The sequence below is a fragment of the Cydia strobilella genome, chromosome Z (genome assembly GCF_947568885.1).
Source record: "Cydia strobilella chromosome Z, ilCydStro3.1, whole genome shotgun sequence".
In the NCBI taxonomy this organism is placed as follows: Eukaryota; Metazoa; Arthropoda; class Insecta; order Lepidoptera; family Tortricidae; genus Cydia; species Cydia strobilella.
Window position 1 is genome coordinate 12,588,521 of NC_086068.1, and position 9,900 is coordinate 12,598,420.

Here is a 9,900-nt window from a genome sequence, read left to right on the forward strand (position 1 = left end):
ACATTGCAGTAATACTATTTTATCAATGGATATAAAAGTGATTGCTCCCAACTTTGTTTGAAAGTTTTTTTTTGTAAGTTTTATTTGGGTGACATATTCAGTTCCGTGCAAATACTCGTCAACTATACATTGTTGCTTACAAACTATGTTAATGTTTCTTGCAAACTGGCAAAATAACAATAAGAAATAGTTTAATTGACAACCGGTCTGGCCTAGTGGTTAGTGACTTTGACTATGAAGTCGATGGTCCTGGGTTTGAATCACGGTAAGGGCATTTATTTGTGTGATGATCACAAATATTTTATTCCTGAGTTATGGGTGTTTTCTATGTATAGAAGTATGTATAACGTCGCCTATCAGCCATAGTACAAGCTTCGCTTAGTTTGGGGCTAATTTGAACTATGTAAGATGTCCTCTGATATTTATTTAATTGAATAAATTTCTACAAAATAGTATATTAACCCTCAATTGGCAATAGGACAAAGAAAATAAATTACCTTTGACAATCTTTTTGCACTTATTTCATCATCATTATCACTATTGAGCTCTGAGGAGGCTTTAACTCATGACCTTCCATGTTTATTGCCAATTTAAGGTAAAATTATAATTGTTAATAAAATAAAGTAATTAATATTATGATAAATCCATGTGCTTATCAGTCATAGAGTTTAAATAAGTAAATATTATAGGACAATTTTACCCAGAACAACCTAGTCCCGCAGTAAGCTCAATGAGGCTTGTGTTGTGGGACTATAAGTTAGTTTGTGAAAAAGTTACCTATTTAAAATTTAACATTGGCTATATATGGACTAAACGGTATTTTGATTTTTCAGATACTGATCTAATCGTCCTGCTCTTGTACCAACTCTGTACTAAAATGACAGACCTGTAGGACCGACGGGGCAAAGCAACTACAAGGTCTAGCTTGCAAGGAAAATTGAAACATTCAATATTCTAAACATTATTAAGTTAGGATTAGGTAACAATTTAACTCAACTAATTAGCACTAGAAGGGCCATATTATGTAGTAAGAATTATAATGTACAATACCAGAACATTTAGGTATGTGGTCAATGTGTGCCTTTATTTACAAGCTTGTAATAATAAAATCATGGCTTTAGAAAAGTTTATTGACCTGGAAAACATCTAATTACTGACGTCTACCACAGTGATATTGACACTAGACAGCACAACAAAATATTGTGAACATACCACCATATAAATATACAGTTTTACAGGCCGAAACTTCAGTGATCATCAATGCTAATGTGTAGATGATATGATTTCATTAGAAAAGAGTAATTATGTTACTGTTACTTTCGTTGTTTTACACCGCCTGTCAGGGTATTGATTCGACTCGACAACTGAGAAAACAAATATGTTGGTAACTAATTTAGCACTTACAGTTTGTGTGTTGGGCACTGGTAAAATGAACTGTAACGAAGAAATTCACTAACCGCGTAAAATTAGCAGTAAAGTACAAATTTAAGTATTGGAACCGCCCAGCTGGCAAACTCTACAAGTAAAGTGCAGACTAGACGTGAGAGAGTGCGTTCACAATAACGAAATAGCACCACAGATTAGAAACAAATTCTACCGATTCTACCATAACAACATTGATGACATTCATATGTCAATGTCATGCATATGTCATGGCAACATAGACATAGTATATACAAGTAGTTATAGACGCGCTACCGAGCGACCGGGGGTAAGAGAAAGAATATTCATATAAAAGGGCAGCATAGGATTTTTTTTCTTTCAAACTTATACATTTCGGTATTTCGCCATCGCCTCCTACCTATGATGCCACTCGGTCGGTGATAAGGACAAAGCATGGCACTATTTTCTCTTTCCTTATATAGGAATCGCAAAGACAAACTATCAAAGAGTGTCAGGCCCTTGCATGGCAACAATACCTGACCGTATTCGCACAAACATTCGTGTTGAATCTCAATTCTCTTTCATTGGTGTTCCACACGTTCCATTTATTTGCCAACTGTTTTAATGTCAACATGAAATAAAACTAAGTTTCGACACTTCTGGAAAGTGAATATAAGTTAGGGTATGCACGCACAAGCAACTTTTGTCGCCGCGACTATTTTGTCACTCGCATCAAGTCTATGGGCTAGTATGGAAGTGCACACACGAGCGACGTGACTCCCGGGAGACTTTTTTGTCCGCGGGTTCGGTGACAAGCCCGCGACGAAACTGTCTCCTTCCCTATTGGTTTCAATGCAAGTGCGTGCACGGGCGACAAATAAGTCGCCGGTAGGCCAGAGGGCCTACCGCGAAGCACGTTCGACGTGTTGCCTCTCTGTCGCACTTGTAAATTCGTATGTAAGTGTGACAGGGAGGCAACACGTCGAACGTGGTTCGCGGTAGGCCCTCAGAAAGTCACCCGCTTGTCACGTCACTACATGCGCGCAGATTCATACTTACCCATAGGCTTTATGTGAGAGACAAAATAGTTGTGGACACAAAAGACGCCCTCTTGCGCGCATCACAAGCAACTTAGTCGCCAGCCGATTTATTTGTCGTAAAGAGACAAATAAATCGCTTGGCGACGAAGTTGCTCGTGCGTGCATACCCTTAGTTTTATTTTGTGGTTATACTGGCGGCATTGAGCTATCCGCTACGTCAAGCGCCTGACGTAGCAACTGCGACAAAATAGAAATAAATACGTAATCTGTGGTTTTAAGTTTGACGTTGGCGCTTGGCGGGCATTTTTAAATGGCAATACTTAAGACCTCAGAAGTTAAAATCATCACATAATAAGCCCGCTCCAGACTACGCGGCGCGAAGCCGCGAACGCGAGTGTGGAGTCGATTTCGCTGATTAGCGAACTAGAGTCCACACTCACATTCGCGGCTTCGCGCCGCGATTCGCGCACGAGTGGGAAGGGGGCTATAGATAACAAATCAATTTTGGAGTGGATTCTTCTATATAGGAATATAGGTAAGTATGTATAAACAAGTAAATCCACCTCAAAGTTCTAAAATAAATCTTTAACATCAACAACCTAAAACGCCAGTCAACATTTGAGCTATTTGTTAAAACAGGCTGTATTAAAAATGAGTCAATCAACTTTTTGCGCCATTGTTCTGTCCTGTAAGCCTGGGAATAATAGGTACGAAGATTGTTATAAAAAAATCTGTAGGTAAGGTGTATTCGGGTAATTTCGAATACATAGGTACTTCAGAATGTCGGGTAAATCCGAAAATCGCATCATATCCATACTAATATCATAGATGCGAAAGTGTGTCTGTCTGTCTGTTACCTCTTCACGTTTAAACCGCTGAACCGATTTAGTTGAAATTTGGTATAGAAATAGTTTCAGTCCCGGGGAAGGACATAGGGTAGTTTTTATCCCAGAAGTCATCTTTACTTACATACCATTACTAACTCCACGCAGAGGAAGTACCTACCTATGCTAAGTACATTTTGGACCTTAATCATAGCCACTATGTGTATTGCTATTAGTAAAAGTACTATTAGTTGTATCACCAATATATGTAGTCGGTTAAAATCACAAACCTCTATCTCCTTCGAAGGAGTTACGACTGTTACGAGGTTTGCAACTTTAGGTAATATCGGATAAGTCGCATGTTCCTTATCTCTTTCACATGGTGTTGGTAAGTACATTTTGTACCTTAATCATAGCCACTATGTGTATTCCTATTAGTAAAAGTACTATTAGTTGTATCACCAATATATGTAGTCGGTTAAAACCACAATCCTCTATCTCCTTGTTTGCAACTTTAGGTAATATCGGAACATGGTGTTAAGAGGTTTGCGATTCTAACCAACGATTTATTTAAGTACATACCTACACTACAATCAAGCCAATTATTTGCAAGATTAGAATTAGTTACTTGCACAAATGGCGCACTTTTACCCATCTTTTACCTCTCAGATACGAAAAATGCACCTACGACTGAACGGCCGGCAGCTAGTCCGTCCTCTACTTGTTTTTGTATAATATATAAAAAAAAAACAACCATATAATCAACTGTAAAACTAGCCTCATAAAAAAGAAATTCGAGAACTTGGACCACATACTTTACAATTTAAAACTTTGACGACCGAAAATTTTGACTGTTAGAATGTATGAAAAAAAGCCCGGCTCAGAGCGGGTCGGACCACGAATAATGGAGGGTGGATTTCGTCCAAAAATACGTATGAAACGTCCCGATGAACTGAGTAGGTTCCTCCTGCTTTTTAACTCGGTTAGAAATTAAATGCTTTTACGCCGTGGTAGCAATTGGCATTAAAACTCATCTTTTTCGCGTTGTGCCGGCATTTTGCCACGGCCCTTGGAGCCTGGGGTCCGCTTGGCAACTAATCCCAAGAATTGGCGTAGGCACTAGTTTTTACGAAAGCGCCTGCCATCTGACTTTCCAACCCAGAGGGCAAACTATAGTTTACCCAGGTAAGGCCTATAGGCCTTATTGGGATTAGTCCGGTTTCCTCATGATGTTTTTCCTTCACCGAACACCGACTGGTATCAGATCATATTTCGTACATAAGTTCCGAAAAACTCATTGGTACGAGCCAGGCGTTAAACTGAAATGAAATAAATATAATCACACGTATAAAGAAATCAGTTAAAGCACCCAACTCTCCCGTTTACGTTAATACTGTTTTGAGATTAATCGTTCTGTGCATTTAAAAGGAACGCAATAATACTTACGCTAAACAGAAAAAAGTAATGCTTCTCTCATTTAGGCTCTACGCATTTCTTTTTATATAATATATGAGCGCAATCAATTCTAGTTCATTGAATAAGGTTTGTCTACGTACCTATATTATCTATTATATTATTATTTAGGTGTGATTTAGCTAGGTACCGTACACGTACAGGCCGTGAACTAGAATGATATTCGGTTTTCGGGTAGAATAATCGTGTAGTAGAAAATGTCAATATCTTTTTCATTTAGTTGGAGTCGAACACCCATAGAAAGCAGTCGTAGAGAGCAGCAGGAAGTAATACTCCCAACACATACTTAAGTACATACCTATTATTAATTTGATGTTTTGCGCCAATTGATTTTTATGGGGATGACGTTTCAAAAAATATTTCAAGTCAAAGTCAAACTTCAAACTTCAAAATCCACGTATGAAAAAGTCCTCCAGGTCTATCCCCTGAGGAAGGGTGCACACGAGGCTGACTACATTCCCCTGGTGAATGTCGATTTTTATTCTTTCAATTCTTTGACCTAGGATTAAGCCAGCTGAAACCCCCGAAAAGGATATGGGTGTCGCTAATCGACGGCCCTATAGGGTCTCTACCGCAAACGCCGCAAGTATGTGGTTGTTAGAAAGAGACCAGCATAATTCCGGCCCTTTATAGCTTCAGCTGCTGACGCCGCCCCGCCAGCTGTCAGTGACATGGCGGCTAGATGGGAAGGCGCTATGGTATCCACAAGTGACATCTCAGATAAATGGCCGTCCCATTTGCCAGGGGATGAGGGTCATGCCATCGGGCCTCTTGCCGTCGTTGCACGTCTGGTCGGGCGGTTCCATCCAACTCGGCTGGCTCAGAAGTTTTGTATGAAATTCATGAGATACCCGATATTTAAGATGTGTCATAGGAATACTGAGGGATGTCAGAATCAGCTGAAATGCAACGTTTTATATTAATAATTATTGACCGCACTACCGCGATTTACTTACTTTTGACATCATCCGTTAAATTAAAAAAAAACCAGCCAAGTGCAAGACGGACTCGCGCACCGAGGGTTCCGTACTTTTTAGTATTTGTTGTTATAGCGGCAACAGAAATACATCATCTGTACAGACGGACAGACGGACAGCGGAGTCTTAGTAATAGGGTCCCGTTTTTACCCTTTGGGTACGGAACCCTAAAATGTAAAAGAGCGATTGAATCATTGAATTCGAAATTCAAACAGCCGTACGAGAACTAGGCTTCATTATAAAAATATAACTGATGCCTATCCTCACCAGGCGTGTCTCACTCCGAGATGTCGTCGCGTCGCTACAAGTACCTGTTGGCGCCTCAATCTTGAGGTTTTGCCATAGTAATTTCCGCACGCCGCTATGGAACGGACGCTTGCACGCACTTGCGCCGCCTCGCGCGTAGTAGTCGCGTTTTGTTAGGGAGTGAATCTTCTGTACCTAGTACTATTATATATTCTGTGTCCTCACTTTGTTGTTGGCTGAGCCTACATTGAAAATCGTATAAAATTATTACACAAACAAAAAAATCTCTGGTCAAAATTAGAATAACGCTCGACATACAATTTTCATATTGCCCTGAGCAATCCCGAATTTCCCGAAATACAAATGGCAACCGAATGACTGCCACACTGGTTATGAAAAGTCTTATAATAAGTACAGTCAAGGGCATAAATATATATATACATATTTCCAAAGTTTCAAAAATATGTGTACGCTCTTACACCAGACAATAAAGTCGTGATTACATATTTTTGAGCCTTTGGTCTGGATCGATATTTTTGCCTTCGACTGTACCTACGAGTATAATGACTCCTAACTCTAATAAGTTATAATAATTGAAAAATTTAAAAAAAACACTAGGTACACCTTATGAAACAAAGTCCCTGCCGCGTCTGTATGTTTGTATGTTTGTTGTTATGTTCACGATAAACTTATAAACTACTACGCATTTTCATGCGGTTTTCACCTATCAATAGTGAAATCACCACCCACCCATGGATTTCAAAGACTTCACGAGCGACGCTATCGACTACTTACGGAATGCTAAATTTAAGTTAGGATTTGCATGTTAATACATACTAAAACACAGTGTATAATGCCATACGATAAATAAATAAATAAATAATACGTATGGCATTATACACTGTGTTTTAGTATTAACATGCAATAATAAACAAATAATAGTAGGATTCTTGAGGAAGAAGCGCTGATGGCCTAGCGGTAAGAGCGTGCGACTTGCAATCCGGAGGTCGCGGGTTCAAACCCCGGCTCGTACCAATGAGTTCTTCGGAACTTAAGTACGAAATATCATTTGATATTTACCAGTCGCTTTTCGGTGAAGGAAAACATCGTGAGGAAACCGGGCTAATCCCAACAAGGCCTAGTTTCCCCTCTGGGTTGGAAGGTTTGATGGCAGTCGCTTTCGTAAAAACTAGTGCCTACGCCAATTCTTAGGATTAGTTGCCAAGCGGACCCCAGGCTCCCATGAGCCGTGGCAAAAATGCCGGGACAACGCGAGGAAGATGATGAGTAGGATTCTTGAGGAAGGTTTAGGTGTAGGTATAATTTGTTAAGGTTTTCGTGGAACCCGTGCAAAGCCGGGGCGGGTTGCTAGTAGGTATATATACTTATATACTAGCATACATTTTTAGCGGACATTGAAAGAGAAACAGGCTGTTTACGGTAAAACGGTTGTCTGGTTAGTTTTCAAAACGTTTTGCTTGTTTATTAACAATAGACGTCACACAAATTATGCCATAAAGTATCACATTATTTTAATTTCCGAAACAAACATGACTTGAACTATAATTGCCAACAACGTATCTATACGTACAATTACCAACGACGAAAGAAACAGATAGTAGAAATGAAAAATCCATGGCACAAAGCGTTTAAGGCTCTAGAGTTGTTAAAAAACAATTACAAAAAGGGGCCATTGTTTTGTATTACGTTTGTATTTCCTGTCCTTTGTGGTTGGCACGAAGTAAAAGCTGCGCGACGTTTCATTCTTTGAAGGATTGATGGTTCGGGCTTACTTGCAGGGACCCCCCAGACTCACTACCAACAATTTTCTCTTTCTTGAAAGTGACGAATTAGACAACTGGAGCTCATACACTTACCTATATGTACAGTGAGCTACATCAGGCTAATTTAGACTCTCCGTTGTATGGAATTAGCTCTAAAAACTAAAAAGCTTAGTTTCGCCAGTTTGGCGCCCTCATCATAATCATAATCATTCTTTATTGATTTCATGTACAACATATTCATATTTTTTATTTGTATTAATCGTACATTGTTATGGATGCGTAATTTACATTATTAATATTATTATTTACAATAGATATGTCAGAAATATATACAATTAAAATTGGGTTTCATTCTAAACATTGGAATAACAATAATACTTAACAAAAAAATTAATAATAATTAAATTGTCAATAAAATAATCAATAAAATAATTAATAAGTAATCAATCAATCATAATAAGTAACAAAGTAACATATAATCATCATCATCATTTTAGCCTTCAGTCGCCCACTGCTGAGCATAGGCCTCTCTTCGTCTGGCTGGATCTCTGCCGTGGGATTTGGACGCGAGAGCCCTTGCGTCAGTTTTCTTCTGGCGTGAGGAGGCGCGGGCCCGAGATTTCTGGCCAGCACCGCGTGAGATCGAGGCTAAACGCGAAGAGCTCTCTCGCGAGGCGACTTATGAGTGGGTGGACCGGCTGGAGCGACCGAGTGCGGGCGTCCGGACAATTGAGGCGATTCGTCCGGTCATTTTCGAGTGGCTAGAACGACCACACGGCGCTCTCACCTACCGGTGCGGTCGTGCAGATTCTCTCGGGGCACGGGTGCTTCGGGAGATATCTGCACAAAATTGCCGGCAGAGAGCCAACTGAGGAGTGCCATGAATGTGGCGCGGCAGTCGACACCGCACAACATACCCTAGAGGAGTGCCCAGAGCGGGCTGATCTGATAGCCATAGTGGGGCCGGACTTGTCGCTGCCGGCCGTGGTCAAGTCCATGGTCGACAGTGACAGCTAGGTGTAAAGACCTTCTGCGAAGACGTCATAGAGCAGAAGGAGATGGCGAAACGCGCCAGGGAGATCGACCCAATGGCCGACCCTCGGCGCCGCAAGCATGCTCGACGCAGACGGGTCGCACACGACCGCCGCCTGCCTCCGTAGGTTGACCTCAGGATGACAGGAACGGGGACGCCTGCCATCCTTCACTCACGTGGTCCCTGAGAGGGCGACCGTACTGGATACGGTCCATAGGAAAATGAGGCCTCCAAGGGCCTCCGGAGGCGATGGTCCGCAAACACGAACTGGTGCTGGTGGTGCTGTAGAAGTAAAGCGCGAGCGTTCCTACAGCCCACCGCTACAGCACAATGGCGGCAGACGGGGGGGTTGTTTAGTGGGTAAACTTGGGGTCCCATTAGCCCAAAACAAGGCGTCCCACATAACCACTCGGGTCCGTCCCCAAGCCCGAGTGGTATGCGTAACTGCATTTTTCCCCTCCTGAAAAAAAAGGCCTCTCTTCGTGTACGCCACTTATCTCGGTCCTGGGCTAGTCTCATCCAAAAGTGCCCCGCGATTTTACAAATGTTATCCACCCAACGAGCCAACGGACGCCAGGCGTTTCTTTCTTTTGAAAGCAGACACCAATCCGTCAACATTTTGGTCCGCCAGGCAACATGTCCTTTTTTTACCCTAACCCCCCCATGACAGGTCATTGGCAGCAATTGCCGGTAAGCAATTACCTGGAAACCAAGAGATTTCTTACCATTGCCCCCGGGGCGCACCGTCTAAGAGCCCTTCCCTTTCCCCCGGATCAGGTGATGAAGAGGAATGAGAAGGGACTCGGCACTCTAGGAGGTTTCCTCTCGGTAGCACCCCCTGGGAACACGTCCTGCCCAACTCCATTTAAGCTTGGTAATGACGTCACAGCCATCTCGCTCCTTGGTGCGGTGCGGCCCTCAGAAACGCCAAAGTCCATATGTACACAGGCAACACTGAAAGTTGTTACAAAGACTCACTTAGAGATCATATAACAAAAAGAGGTAGAAGTTAGACCAAGAAAAGTCTGCAACGATTTTGATAGAACACGCAGTGCAAGTGTTATTTGTTATTTTAAACGTCAAACTTCTACGAAATTATGACGTATAAACAACACTCGCACTGCGTGTGCTATCAAAATC

The 9,900-nt window shown here is 41.6% G+C and overlaps 1 protein-coding gene and 1 long non-coding RNA gene across 3 annotated transcripts in view; both read right to left on the reverse strand.

Moving 5' to 3' along the window:
* The window catches only part of LOC134754212 (ecotropic viral integration site 5 ortholog), a 41,878-nt gene extending 40,303 nt beyond the window's left edge, over positions 1 to 1,575 (reverse strand). For both annotated transcript variants that reach the window (XM_063690376.1, XM_063690375.1), the window contains exon 1: positions 1,405 to 1,575. The gene's annotated coding sequence lies outside the window, so the exon portion shown is untranslated. The remainder of the gene's footprint in view (positions 1 to 1,404) is intronic.
* The window catches only part of LOC134754512 (uncharacterized), a 348,665-nt gene that overhangs the window by 69,334 nt on the left and 269,431 nt on the right, over positions 1 to 9,900 (reverse strand). The gene's annotated exons all lie outside the window — the stretch shown is intronic.